Here is a 16,302-nt window from a genome sequence, read left to right on the forward strand (position 1 = left end):
TTCCAAAATTCAACCCTACCTGATAAAATCTTATTCCTTAGTATTTAATTGGGGGGGGTAATTAGAAAAAAATGTCTAAAAAGTCTTCTTGGGAGGCAATAATGAAAAAAAAGTCCAGAAACACTGCACTAATCTGTTCTCCATCTTTATAATTTTGTAATTTTGTAAATGTTAAATACATTGAATCATACCATATATAACCTTTTGAGATTGGATTTTTTCATTCAACATAATGTCCTGGAGATTCATTCAAGCTGTGGATATGATAATTTCTTACTTTTATATTGCTGAGTAGTATTCCATGGTATGAATATACAAAGTTGCTTAAACACTCATCCATAGAAGATCTTCTGGGTTATTTCCAGTTTTTAGAGATTATTAATAAAGCCTCTATACATATTTTCATTCAAGTTTTTGTGTGAACATAAATTCTCATTTTCTCTGGGATAAATGCTAGGGGTAAAATTGCTGAGTTGTATGGTAAGTGTATGTTTAATTTGATAAGAAACTGATTATTTTCCAGAATGTCTGTACCACTTTAGATTCACACCAGCAATGTATGAGAGATCCAGTTTCTCTACATCCTCACCAGCATTTTATATCATCAGTATTTTCATTTTAGTCATACTCATAGGTGTTTAATAATATCTCATCGTGGTTCCAATTTGCATTTTTCTAATAACTAATATGTTTTCATATGCTTATTTATAGTTTTTACACACAGATATATACATGCTTTGTTAGAATTATACGTAATTAATTTCATTTTATTTGATGGTTGTAAATAGTATTGTGTTTGTAATTTTTGTTTCCCTTTGCTAGTTGCTAGTATATAAAAATACAGTTAATATTTGTGTGTTTGTCTTGTACTGGTGGCCTTTGACCTCGCTAGATTCACTTATTACTTCTCAGTGCTTTCTGGTAGATTCCATGGGATTTTATGCTTGGACAACATGCCATCTGCAAATAGGAAGTTTTATTTCCTTCTTTCTAATCTGTCTTTTATTTCTTTTTCTTGCCTTTTTGTATTGTCTAGGACTTCCAGTACTTTGATGAAAAGAATGGTAAGAGTCAACATCCTTGCCTTGTTCGTGTTCTAAGGGAAAAGCATCCAGTATTTCACCATTAAGTGTTATGTTAGCTGTAGGTTTCTTTTGTAGATAACCTTTATCAAGTTGAAGAAGTTCCCCTCTCTTCTTAGTTGGGTGAGAGTTTTTATCATGAGTGTTATGGACTGAATGTGTCTCTCAAAATTTATAAGTTGGGGTCCTAATCCACAATGTCATGGTCTTTGCAAGTGAGGTTTTGGGGAAGTAATCAGAGTTAGAATAAGTGATGAGAGTGGGACCCTCATGATGGAATTAATTCCTTTACAAAACAGGAAGAGACATGAGATCTCTCTCTCCACCATGTAAGGATACAGAGAAAAGACAACTATCTGCAAGCCAGAAAAAAAGTTCCTAATTAGCTGGCACCTTGGTCTTGAACTTCCTAGCCTCATGAACTCTGAGAAACAAATTTCTGTTAAGTTTAATGGTATTTTGTTATAGCAGCCTGAGCTAAGACAATGAATGAGTTTAGAATTTTGTCAAATGCTTTCTCTGAATCAGTTGACATGGTGATTTTTTTCTTTTGCCTGTTGTTTAACTTTATAGGCTCAAAGTGGAACCACTTCTGCCAGGGGTTCCATGTCAGCAAATAAAAACTTAGATAACTTTTGTGTCCCTGTAAATGCTCCACTTGATCAGAAACACAGTATATTCAGTCAGCCAACTCTCAGGTGAGTTGTGTACTATTTCTAGGGATTAGTTAACCCTGAGAGGAGCAGTCCCTCCAGTTTCAGTAAGGTTCCAGATGTCAAAGCATCAAAATACAGAAAATATGAAGATATAGTAAATACTGGTATTTATACAAGGACAGCCAAATAGACTGATGGAAGAAAATAGAGAATCCAGAAACAGACCTGTATATACTAAATCACCTGGTTTTTGACAAATCTGCTATTTTAATTGAATGTGTGTGTGTGTGTGTGTGTGTTGGGGGGGAATGATCTTTTCAATAAATAGTACCTTATTTAGAATCCATATGGAAATATATAAATTTGGATCCTTACTTCACACAACACACAAATATGTATTCCAAATTGATTGTAGAACTAAACTGTAACAGGTAAAATAAAATTTCTAGTAGGCAAAATAGGAAACTATCTTCATTAACTTGGGGTAGTAAAAGATTTCTTAAACAGGGAATAAAAAGCAATAACCAAAATAATAAATATTAATAAATTGGTCTTCATTAAAATAAAATAAAAACGTCTGTATACCAAGAGACACCATTTAAAAAGTGGAAAGGCAAGCCATAGAGAGACAATATTTGAAATACATTTATCTGACAAAAGATTTCTGGTATGACTATACAAATAATTTCTACATATCAAATAGATAAAGAAAAGCAGTTCATTTTTTAATTTTTCAATTACAGTTTGCATTCAACATTATTTTGTATTAGATTAAGATGTACAGCATAGCAGTTAGAGGCAGTTCATTTTTTAATGAATAAAAAACATGAACAGATAGTTCAAAAATTACAGATGGCCAATTACAGGTGCTTAACATATTCTTTATCAAATTAAAAGCACAACTTGGCAAAATAACAAAACTATCAGAAAGTCTAAAATTTAAAAGCCTGATAATAGCAAGTGTTGGCAAGAATGTGGAGTAACTCTTATACTCTGCTTATTGTTGTAAAAATTGGTACATCCACTTTTGAAAACTATTTAGCATTATCTACCAAGCTCAACACATGTGTATCTTATGACCTAGCAACACCAGTCCTAAATATATACCTAAGAGAACTAAGGACATATATCCACCAAAAGAATGTTCATGGCAGCATTATTCAGAACAGCTCCAAACTGGAAACCACCCAAATGCCCACCAACTGTTAGATACATAAATATATTGTAGTATATTTATACAAAAGAATTACACACACACACACACACACACACACACACATTTATATATGTATATATATTTTAAGTTATGCTGCAAGCAACAATGTGGATTTGTTTCACAGATATAATGTTGAAACAAAGAAGGCCCACACAAAGGAGTACTCTCTCAGGTTCCATTTATATAAACAGGCAAATAAATCAATAATATTAGAAATCACAATCATAATTATTGATAGTCAGTTAGTGACTGGAAGTGGACACGAGGTGGGCTTCTGGGATGTTGGTCATATTCTTTATTTTGATTTGAGTAGTGATTAAATGGGTATGTCACTTTGTGAAAATTCATTGAGCTGTGCATGTAAGATTTGAGCACTTTACATAGTATGTAGGTTTTACTTCAAAAGGTAATTTGTGGAAAAGTTGTCTTTGAGAATTTTAATAGAGATAGGTGGAATCAAAGAGAGAATAGGGAGAGAAGGGAAGCCATGTTTTATTATTTTCTGTGATTTGGATTATTCTAAAAATACATTTTTCTATAAATACTACATGGATATAGTTTTAGGTGGGACATGTTTCCTCTGTCTTTATAGTTGGAGTTGAGATTTGATCACAGGAAGGATAGTAAAAGTAAATACAATGTGTATTCTAAGGGTCAAATTACATCATTTTCCATCTATTCAGTTCACCTCTTTCTGACTATAGCACCAAAATCCATGATTTTCTAACAGGAATGAGGCAGTGTTAAAGGAACACAGGCCCTGGAGACAATATATATATATATATATATATATATATATATATATATATATATATATATATATGCCTAAGCAACCATTATGACCGAACGATGGGAACAATCGGTCTACCAGTCGCTATGACGCACACTGACCACTAAGGGGCAGACACTCAATGCAGGAGCTGCCCCCTGGTGGAGAGTGTGCTCCCACAGCCAACCTCCTGCAGCTGGCCAACCTCCCACGGTCCCTCCCCCAGGCCAGTCCCTCCCCCAGGCCGGCCAGCCTACCTCCCGCAGTCCCTCCCCCATCCCTCCCCCTGGCTGGCAGGCCCCAATTAGGACTGGGCTAGATGGCCCCGATTAGCCCTGATCTCTGGCCAGGCCTAGGAACCTCATCGGTGCATGAATTCATGCATGAATTCATGTACCAGGCGTCTAGAGTATACATATTGATTTCAGAGAGGAAGGAAGAAGGAGAGAGAGATAGAAACATCAATGATGAAAGAGAATCATTGATCAGCTGTTTACTGCATGCCTCCCACTGGGGATTGAGCTGCAACCCCGGCATGTGCCCTTGACTAGAATCGAACCTAGGACCCTTCAGTCCACAGGCCGATGCTCTATCCACTGAGCCAAACTGGTTAGGGCTGAAGACAGTTTAAAAAAAGTTTTTTTGGTAATCTTCACCCGAGGATATTTTTTTCCATTGATTGTCATACAGAGAGGAGAGATACACACACACAAACACACACACACACACACACACACACACAGAAAGAGAGAGAGAGAGAGAGAGAGAGAGAGAGAGAGAGAGAGAGAGATGAGAGATACACATCTATTGGTTGCCTTATGCATGTGCCCCAATGGGGCCAAACCTGCAACCCAGGTACATGCCCTTGACCAGGAATTTAACTCCTGGCCCTGTGCTGCACAGGCAGATGCTCTAACTATTTAGCAACACTGGACAGGGCCAGAACTAGTTTTGAATCCCCATGCTGCCACAAGCTCACTGTATGATCCTGTGCAAGTATTGTATTCTCTTGAGCTTCATACCCTTCAACATTAACGTCAGACTAATAATACCTATCTCATAGGGCTGTTTGTCAAGTGCCTAGCCCCTAATGCCCATTCAGTAAATGGTAGCCGTTGTTATTTTTATCATTACTGTTAGGTGAAGTGGCTTCACTAGTTGGAAGTATGGGGATAACTATTCTATAGAGACAGGGAGGACAGATGTTGGGACTATGTCTACATCCCCTAATCCCTTCCTTTCTTGAAAATTTTCTATATTAATAGTTGTATGCCAGCCAGCATGGAAATGATGTGACCCCAATGCTTAGAACCTACTTTTGGCAGAAACAAATAAAAGGCTAGACACACACAAAAAGGCTTTATGGGAAGTAGACCTAGAAGTGGACTAGGACTAAAAGATAAAGATCAGTTACATCTGAACTTGGTAGTGGTGGGGGTCTGGGAACAAATTGTATTGTGGAGTAAACGATAAAAATCCATGCATGGTCCCAAATTCAGGTGAGAAATTTATTTATTTATTTATTTATTTATTTATTTATTTATTTATTTTAACAATTGAATGAATATACCTTAATTTACATTTATTTATTTATTTATTTATTTATTTATTTTTAATTTCTTTATTGATTAAGGTGTCACATATTTGTCCTCATCTCCCCATTCCCATCCCACACCCCTCCCCACGGATGCTCCATCCCCCTGTTGAACTTAACCATTGGATAGGCTCATATGCATGCACACAAGTCCTTTGGTTGATCTCTCCCCCCTCCTCCCAACCTCCTCTATCCTCCCTCTGAGGCCCGATAGTCCGATCGATGCCTCCTTGTTTCTGGTTCTGTTCTTGTTCCTCAGTCTATGTTGTTCATCATTTCCCCTAGATGAGCGAGATCATATGTCACTAGATATATACTTATAAGAACTGAGTGTGAGACGAGCAATAATAGTTATGCTGACAGGCAAATGAATCAGTCTGTAGTGAGTTTCTTTCTGGACCAACAGTTCCTTTGAGACCCAATTTCAATGTCCACCAGTTCTTTATGTGTACATGTCAGCACTGACCCCTCAGCTCTGGATGGTGGACAAATGGTGGTAACGGAGGTCTGACTCCCTCTGGTTTGGTCTCGGCCGGACCCAGGGGCACGGCTTCACCCGGACTAAGGGGAACGTGGCCTCACCCAGACCCAAGGGGCGCGTGGCCTCACCCGGGCCCGGGACCCAACCTCACCCGGATGGATCCAGGGGCACACGGCCTCACCCGGACCCAGGATCCAGCTTCATCCTTACCCAGGGGCGCAAGGCCTCACCCGGACCCAGTGGCACATGGCCTCATCCGGGCCCAGGACCCAGCCTCATCCGGGTCCAGTGGTGCGTGGTCTCACCCGGACCCAGGGGCGCGTGGCCTCACCCGAGCCCAGGGACCCAGCCTCACCCGGGACCAGGGGCGCAAGGCCTCACCTGGACCCAGGGGCGCGTGGCCTCACCCGGGCCCAGGGACCCAGCCACACCCGGGTCCAGGGGCGTGTGGCCTCACCCGGACCCAGGGGCGCGTGGCCTCTCCCAGACCCAGGGGCGCATGGCCTCACCAGGACCTAGGTGCGTGAGGTCTCACCCGGATCCAGGGACACATGGCCTCACCCGGACCCAGGGGCGCGTGGCCTCTCCCAGACCCAGGGGCGCGTGGCCTCACCCGGACCTGGGACCCAGCCTCACCCGGATCCAGGGACACATGGCCTCACCCGGACCCGGGGGCACGTGGCCTCTCCCAGACCCAGGGGCGCGTGGCCTCACCTGGACCTAGGTGCGCGAGGCCTCACCCGGATCCAGGGACACATGGCCTCACCCAGACCCAGGGGCGCGTGGCCTCTCCCAGACCCAGGGGCGCATGGCCTCACCCGGACCTGGATGCGCGAGGCCTCACTCGGACCTGGGACCCAGCCTCACCTGGATCCAGGGACACATGGCCTCACCCGGACCCGGGGGCGCGTGGCCTCTCCCAGACCCAGGGGCACGTGGCCTCACCTGGGCCTAGGTGCGTGAGGCCTCACCCGGATCCAGGGACACATGGCCTCACCTGGACCCAGGGGCGCGTGGCCTCTCCCAGACCCAGGGGTGCGTGGCCTCACCCGGACCTAGGTGCGCGAGGCCTCACCCGGATCCAGGGACCCATGGCCTCACCCGGACCCGGGGGCACGTGGCCTCTCACAGACCCAGGGGCACATGGCCTCACCCGGACCCGGGACCCAGCCTCACCCAGATCCAGGGACACATGGCCTCACCCGGACCCGGGGGCGCGTGGCCTCTCCCAGACCCAGGGGCACGTGGCCTCACCCAGGCCTAGGTGCGCGAGGCCTCACCTGGGTCCAGGGACACATGGCCTCACCCGGACCCAGGGGCGCGTGGCCTCTCCCAGACCCATCAGGTGAGAAATTTAGACACCAGGAAGACTCTGCAGCAAGAAAGGAATTTAAACTTGCCACAAACACTGGTTTATCTCAGTAATTCCCTGAATAATTACCATCAGCAGGAACTGTTGTCCAAATGGGAGTGGTGTTCAGGGTAGAGTTTACAGACTTTTCAGTACACTCCCAAAGAAGGGAAGAAAAATAGGGCTGACAAATTGTCTAGGAAACAGGGCAAGACAAAATAGTCAGGGCAAGGACCCCAGTGGGCTGAGCACTATCATCTGCAAACAAGCAAACAAAACAACTTCCAAAAGCTTAACATAGATCCTGCCCTTATTTATTGTCTGCTACAGTTGCTAAGATTCTTCAACTTCTGATTATTTCATCTTCCATAATAAAGCTGTTTATTCTATCACTTTATCAGATGTATGCTGTATTTCCTCTGTGCATCCACAAGGGGCAACAGAATGCAATAAATTTTAGCTTAGCCTCAACAAACCCAATCTTTGAGGGATCTTTAAGAAACTACAGAGAAAGATAAATATCACATGATCTCACTCATTTGTGGAATATAATGAACAACATAAACTGATGGACAAAAATAGATCCAGAGACAGAGAAACATCAATCAGAACATCAAACCTCAGGGAAGGTAGGGGACAGTGGGGGTAAGAGGAAGAGATAACTAAAGGACTTATATGCATGCATATAAGCCTAATCAATGGACACAGACAACAGGGGGGTGGGGCATGAATGGGAGGTGGGGGGTAATGGGGGAATAAGGACACATATGTAATACCTTAATCCAGGCATCTTCAAACTACGGTCCTCAAACTACGGCCCGCGGGCCACATGCGGGTGTTTTTGCCGTTTTTTTTTTTTTTTTTTTTTTTTTTTTACTTCAAAATAAGATATGTGCAGTGTGCATAGGAATTTGTTCATAGTTTTTTTTAAACTATAGTCCGGCCCTCCAATGGTCTGAGGGACAGTGAACCGGCCCCCTGTTTAAAAAGTTTGAGGACCCCTGCCTTAATCAATAAAGAAATAATAAAAAAAAGAAACTACACTCCATGCCAGAATGAAGACTTCATTCGGCAATTGAAGTTAAGGGAGGTCAATTGTTTGGAGGAGGAAGTAAAGAGAATGAGCCAGGAAGACCCCTTCTCTTATGGCCTAACCCTCACTCTTGCCTGTCTTTTTTCTGGACTCCTAGTTACTATGTTCTTGGTTGAGAACAAAGATAATCCATGTTCTTAAAAGATACCATCATACAACTGTCTATCTGCTTCCTGTCATCTGACTTCTCATTTAACTAATGGTGAACCTAATTTCTTAATGGCTGAATCACAATATGAAGTATTGATTTATGATTCTGTACCCTTCATGAAAAATAAACAAGAAAAGCACATCAGTCATTTATTTATTCAGTACACATTTTTCAGAATCTACTATTGCATAATTCTCTCAAATGACAATGTGGGGTAATTGTTACTGAATTGGCAGGAAGCCCTGCAGCATTAAAAATAAGCTAACTGGTTGGCAAAATCATTATACATAAACCTAAGTATTTATATTCTCCCATTTGAGTGTAAAAACAAATGCCATAATCACAAACTCATGGGATTTAAATTACAAATCAGAGCTTGTCACTTCATGGCACAGCATTAATTCTGTTTCATAGTCCAGAAACCTGTGTGGGATTCAGCTTCTCATCAAAGACATAATCAGCTCAGTGGCATGACTATAGCCCAGCTGAAGAGGAAAACTTTCTAGAACAACCTACACATCTAACTTTTGGATAAAACATGGAACAAAAAAACACCATTGTGCTTTTAACAGAAATTGTTGGAGAAAGCAAAACATACTGTACACATTTCTGAAAAAATTATTAGAGGAGTGTGTCATTAAAATTTGTCCTGCAGGGTCCTGGAGCACAGCCATTTCCAATTAGATGCTGGCTTTATCAGGAGCCTACTCCTTCCCCTACATAGAGAAAATAATTGGCACCTTAGGAGAATCTGTGACAACATCAGCAATTTCATTTGCTTGGTAGTGGTACTTTAATACCCCTTCTACTTTTCTTCCTTTTTCTTTCTAACATATACAATTCACATGCCACATATCATTTTATTTTTAAGTTTTAAATATTTTTTTATTGATTTCAGAGAAGGAGGGAGAGGGAAAGATAGAAACATCAATGAGGAGAGAGAATCATTGATCGGCTGCCTCCTGCACGTCCCACACTGGAGATAGAGCCCACAGTCTGGGCATGTGCCCTGACTGGGAATCGAACCATGACCTCCTGGTCCATAGGTAGATGCTCAACCACTGAGCCATGCCAGTTGGGCCCACATACCATTTTAAAGTGTAAAATTTAGTGCATTTTAGTATTTCACAAGGTAATGCAGTCATGACCTCTAATTTACTTTTTTTAAATTTCTTTATTGATTAAGGTATTACATATGTGTCCTTATTCCCCCATTATCCCCCCACCCCTCATTCATGCCCCCATCCCCTGTTGTCTGTATCCATTGATTAGGCTTATATGCATGCATATAAATCCTTTGGTTGATCTCTTCCCCTTACCCCCACTGTCCCCTACCTGAGATTTCTTTGCCTGTGGATTCCTCTAATATTTTTATGGTTTCCTGTCATATGTTTAAGTCCAGCATTACCCTAATACCAAAACCAGATAAAGACAACCCATTGAAAGAGAATTACAGGCCAATATCCCTCATGAACATAGATGCCAATGGGATTACATCAAAATAACAAGCTTCTGCATAGCAAAAGAAACCATCAACAAAACAACAAGAAATTCCACTGCATGGGAGAACATATTTGCCAATGTTATCTCCGATAAGGGTTTAATCTCCAACATTTACAAGGAACTCACACAACTTAACAAAAGGAAGATAAACAATCAATAAAAAAATGGGCAAATGACCTAAATAGACACTTTTTGAAAGAGGACATTCAGAAAGCCAAGAGACATATGAAGACATGCTCAAAGTCACTAATCATCTGAGAGATGCAAATCAAAACAACAATGCAGTATCATCTCACACCTGTCAGAATGGCTATCATCAACAAATCAACAAACCACAAGTGCTGGAGAGGATGTGGAGAAAAAGGAACCCTCATGCACTGCTGGTGGGAATGCAGACTGGTGCAGCCACTGTGGAGAACAGTATGGAGTTTCCTCAAAAAAACTAAAAATGAAACTCCCATTTGACCCAGTAATACCACTTCTAGGAATATATCCCAAGAAAACAGAAACACCAATCAGAAAGGATATATGCACCCCTATGTTCATAGCAGCACAATTCACCATAGCTAAGATTTGGAAACAGCCTAAGTTCCCATCAGCAGATGAGTGTATTAGAAAACTGTGGTACATCTACACAATGGAATACTATGCTGCAATAAAGAAGAAGGAATTCTTACCATTTGCAATAGCATGGATGGAACTGGAGAGTATTATGCTAAGTGAAATAAGCCAGGCAATGAAAGAAAAATACCACATGATCTCACTCATTTATGGATAATTAAGAACATTATAAACTGATGAACAAAAATAGATACAGAGGCAGAGAAGCATAGAACAGACTGTCAAATGACAGCAAGAAAGCTGGGGAGGGTTTGGGGGTGGGGGGAGGTAAGAGATCAACTGAAAGACTTGTATGCATATAAGCATAACAAATGGACGCAAGACACCGGGAGAGGGGTGAGGGTATATGCCAGGGGGTAGGGGAGGCCGGGGAAAGGTCAATTTGGAAAAAAAGGAAACATCTATACTACTATCTGTAATACTTTAAACAATAAAAAAGAAAAAAAGAATCAATGTGAAGGACAGTGTTTAGAATATGATACTTTCGTGTAACAAAGGGGGAGAGAAAATATATATCAGAAACACTAAAAAATATAGTAGAAATGGGGTGAAAGGGGAGAGAGAGTGGGACTTTTCAATATATATCCTTTTTGCACTTCTGATTTTTGAACCATGTATTACCTTATTAAATACTAGAGGCCCGGTGCACAAAATTCGTTCATGGGCGGGCGGGTGTTGTCCCTCAGCCCAGCCTGCACCCTCTCCAATCTGGGAACCCTTGAGGGGTGTCCACCGGGATCTGGCCTAAACGGGCGGTCGGACATCCCTCTCACAATACAGGACTGCTCGCTCCCAACCGCTCACCTGCCTCTGCCTGATTGCCCCTAACCACTTCTGCCTGCCAGCCTGATCATCCCTAACCACTCTACTGCCAGCCTGATCAATGCCTAACTGCTCCCCTGCCGGCCCGATTGCCCCTAACTGCCCTCCCCTGCCAGCCTGGTCACCCCTAACTGCCCTCCCCTGCTGGCCTGGTCACCCCTAACGGCCCTTCCCTGCAGGCCTGGTCCCCCCCAACGGCCCTTCCCAGCAGGCCTGAGTCCCCCCCAACTGTCCTCTCCTGCAGGCCTGGTCCCCCCCAACTTCCCTTCCCTGCTGTCCTGGTCCGCCTCAACTGCCCTCCACTGCAGGCCTGGCCCCCCCCCACAACTGTCCTCCCCTTCAGTCCTGTTCCCCCGCAACTGCCCTTCCCTGCTGTCCTGGTCCCCCTCAACTGCCCTCCACTGCAGGCCTGGTCTCCCCCAACTGCCCTCCTCTGCCAGCCTGGTCATCCTGAACTGCCCACTACTGCCATCCCCTGCCAGCCATTTTGTGGTGGCCATATTGTGTCCCCATGGGGGTGGCCATCTTGTGTCTTGGAGTGACAGTCAATTTGCATATTACTCTTTTATTAGATAGGATTGTATTACTAAACTAGTAAATAAAATAGGGGAAAAGGACAGGAAATTGATTACTCTGGAGGTGCAGAAATAGAGTGGATGTGTCAGAAGACTGATGCTTTGCATTATAAGCATTTTGGGTAGAATTTCAGTTTTTTAAACAATGTGTGTGCTATTTAGAATTAAGTGGATAACCACCAGAAGAATTAAAAAGAGTAATGGTTAAAAATGGTTACTTCTAGGAAGTATGTCTGAAAATTGAGAAGAGTGGGACAGAGGACTATTGCATGTCATTAAAGCCTGTATACTTTTCCTATGTTTAAACTTTGCTTGTGTTACTTTGATAAAAATTAAAATAGAACACCTTCCATCCCCTCAAATAGAAAGCAGCAAATGGAAGCTTTATTGATAAAAAAAAAAAGAAAAAAGATCTACCATTCACAAAGAGGGACTATGTTTACTCTGTAAGTTTTCCTACTCCAAACTCTAGTTCTGGGTTAAGATGATGTCTTTTGGCTAAAGCAATCAAAATGTAGCCTCTGCAACAGGAAAACAATGTCCAATTGTGGTAAAGATACAATTAATTTTAAAGAAATATACACATCGCCCGGCCGGTCTGGCTCAGTGGTTGAGCATCAACGTATGAACCAGGAGGTCAGGGTTCAATTCCTGGTCAGGGCACATGCTCGGGTTGCGAGCTTGATCCCCAGTGTGAGGTGTGCAAGAGGCAAATCAATCAATGATTCTCTCTCATTCCTGATGTTTATAGCTCTCTTCCTCTCCATTTCTCTCTGAAATCAATAAAAATATATTATAAAAAATAAAAAAAGAAAAGAAATATATACATTAAAAACTATTCCATGTCAGTTCGTATAGATTAACCTCATTTTTAAAGCTGCTGCATTTTTTAAGCTGCTGGAGATACCGTAATTAAACTGTTGTTTCCAGTGTTTTACTGTTACAAACAATGCTATAGTAAGCATCCATGCACATCACAAATTATTGAGCCCATGTGCAAAGGATAGATTCCTAGAAATGGAATTGGTGGGTCAAAGGGCATATTCTATTTTTTAGATTTTCTATAATGAATATGTATTACTTTTATAACCAGAAAAATATAAACCTAAAATATTAACTGTAAGGTGAAGGTCTTGTTTTTCTAGTATCTTGTAGTATGTACAATACAAGGTTTTAACTTTCAGATCCACGTGAGCCAAGGGAAGAGGGCGTGGCCTGAAATAGATCATGGTGATTTATCGTGACTGGCTTATTGTAAACTATAGTCACTGCCACCTGAGACATACAGACATGTCTAGGAGGAAGCTGCTTAGTAGAAAACATTTCACTTTATTTTACTAGAATTTTATTTTATTTTAATTTTTTTATTGTTTAAAATATTACATATATTAGTACATATATCTCCTTTTTCCCCCCATTGATGTTCCCCCAGCCTCCCCTAACCCTGTCGCATGCCCTCATCCCACCGCACCCCTAGTGTCTTGTGTCCATTGGTGTGCTTATATGCATGCATACAAGTGCTTTGGTTGATCTATTTCCCTCTCTCCCCAACACTCCCCAGCTTTCCCCCCTGTAATTTGACAGTCTGTTCGGTGTTTTACTGCCTCTGTATCTATCTTTTTATTCATCAGGTTATAATGTTCTTTATTTTCCATAAATGAGTGAGATCATGTGGTATTTTTCTTTCATTGCCTGGCTTATTTCACTTAGCATAATGCTCTCCAGGTCCATCCATGCTGCTGCAAATGGTAAGAATTCCTTCTTTTTTATCGCAGCGTAGTATTCCATTGTGTAGATGTACCATGGTTTTCTAATCCACTCATCTGCTGATGAGCGTTTAGGCTGTTTCCAAATCTTAGCTATGGTGAATTGTGCTGCAATGAACATAGGGGTGCATATATCATTTCTGATTGGTGTTTCTAGTTTCTTGGGATATATTCCTAGAAGTGGGATTACTGGAAGTTCCATTTTTACTTTTTTGAGGAAACGCCATACTATTCTCCACAGTGGCTGCACCAGTCTGCATTCCCACCAGAAGTGCATTAGGGTTCCTTTTTCTCCGCATCCTCGCCAGCACTTATCGTTTGTTGATTTGATGATGGTTGCCATTCTGACAGGTGTGAGATGGTACTGCATTGTTGTTTTGATTTGCATCTCTCAGATAATTAGTGACTTTGAGCATGTTTTCATATGTCTCTTGGCCTTCCTTCTGTCTTCTTTCGAAAGGTTCTATTTAGGTCCATTGCCCATTTTTTTATTGGATTACTTATCTTCCTTTTATTAAGTTGTATAAGTTCCCTGTAGATGTTGGAGATTAAACCTTTATCAGTGATAACATTTGCAAATATGTTCTCCCATACACTGGGCTTTCTTGTTGTTTTGTTGATGGTTTCTTCTGCTGTGCAAAAGCTTTTTATTTTGATGTAGTCCCATTTGTTTATTTTCTCTTTCACTTCCATTGCCCTAGAAGTGGTATCAGTGAAGAAATTGCTGCGGCATATGTCTGAGATTTCTCTGCCGGTGGATTCCTCTAGTATTTTTATGGTTCCCCATCTTACGTTTAAGTCCTGTATCCATTTTGAGTTTATTCTTGTGTATGGTGTAAGTTGGTGGTGTAGTTTCATTTTTTTGCACGTATCTGTCCAATTTTCCCAACACTATTTATTGAAGAGACTGTCTTGGCTCCATTGTATGTTCATGCCTCCTTTGTCGAATATTAATTGAGCATAGTGGTTTGGGTCGATTTCTGGTTTCTCTATTCTATTCCATGGATCTATATGTCTGTTCTTGTGCCAGTGCCAGGCAGTTTTTGAAAACAATGGCTTTGTAATACAGCTTGATATCTGGTATTGAGATCCCACTTACATTGTTCTTCTTTCTCAGGATTGCTGCAGCTATTCGGGTTTTTTCTTATTCAAGATGAATTTTTGGAAAGTTCATTCCAGGTCTGTGAAATATGCCATTGGTATTTTAATTGGGATTGCATTGAATCTATGGATTGCTTTGGGTAGTATGGACATTTTGATGATGTTGATTCTATCAATTCATGAACATGGTATGTTCTTCCATCTGTTTATGTTTTCCTCTATCTCTTTTTTCAGTGTCCTGTAGTTTTCTGCGTATAGGTCTTTTACATCCTTAGCTACATTTATTCCTAGGTATCTTAATTTTTTTGGTGTGATGGTAAATGGGATTGCTTTTTTAGTCTCTCTTTCTGTAAGTTCATTGTTGGTGTATAGAAATGCCATAGATTTCTTGGCATTAATTTTGTATCCTGCTACATTGCTGAATTCATTTATTAAGTCTAATTTTTTTTATGGAATCTTTAGGATTTCCTATGTACAGTATCATGTCATCTGCAAATAAGGACAGTTTGACTTCTTCTTTTCCAATTTGGATGCCTTTTATTTCTTCTTATTGTCTTATTGCAATGGCTAGTACTTCCAGTACTATGTTGAACAGGAGTGGTGAGAGTGGGCATCCCTGTCTTGTTCCTGTTCTTAGGGGAAATGGTTTTAGTTTTTGCCCATTGAGTATGATGTTGGCTGTGGGTTTGTCATATATGGCTTTTATTATGTTGAGGTATGATCCTTCTATTCCCACCTTGTTGAGAGTTTTTATCAAGAAATGGTGTTGGATTTTGTCAAATGCTTTTTCTGCATAAATTGATATGACTGTGATTTTTATCTCAATTTGTTTATATGATGTATCATGTTTTTTGATTTGCGGATATTGTACCATCCTTGCATCCCTGGGATAAATCCTACTTGGTCATGGTGTATGATCTTTCTTATGTACTGCTGGATTCGAGTTGTTAGAATTTTTTGAGGATTTTGTCATCTATGTTCATGAGGGATATTGGCCTGTAATTATCTTTCATTGTGTTATCTTTATCTGGTTTTGGTATTAGGGTGATGCAGGCTTCATAGAATGAGCTTGGAAGTGTTCCTTCCTCTTGAATTTTTTTTGGAATAGTCTGAGGAGGATAGGATTTTTTGTTTGTTTGTTTGTTTTTTATACGGTTATTTCTTTTATTGACTTCTGAAAAATACTGAAAGCATAATATTCAATTTTAGCTCAATGACAACTGTTCTGCCATAATCTAAATACAATACAGTATTGTGATTAACACTAACCATAAAGATTTCTTTGCATTTATTTTATCTGTTAATCCATTCTCAGCATCCTTTTTTCTTTTGCAAAAAACATAAGATGATTTATTGCCTAGAAACCTATGGAGTCTATTGTTTGAATCTTCAAATTCCAATGCCTTCTCATTTTTTTAAATTTCTTTATTGATTAAGGTGTCTCATATTTGTCCTCATACCCCCATTACCATCCCCCACCCCTCCCCACAGATGCCCCCACCTCCCTGCTGTCCTTAACCA

The 16,302-nt window shown here is 41.1% G+C and overlaps 1 pseudogene; it reads right to left on the reverse strand.

Annotated features, from left to right (window-relative positions):
• The window catches only part of LOC129149930 (DEP domain-containing protein 4-like), a 91,770-nt pseudogene that overhangs the window by 51,232 nt on the left and 24,236 nt on the right, over positions 1-16,302 (reverse strand).

Source organism: Eptesicus fuscus, chromosome 1, assembly GCF_027574615.1.
Source record: "Eptesicus fuscus isolate TK198812 chromosome 1, DD_ASM_mEF_20220401, whole genome shotgun sequence".
Lineage (NCBI taxonomy): Eukaryota > Metazoa > Chordata > Mammalia > Chiroptera > Vespertilionidae > Eptesicus > Eptesicus fuscus.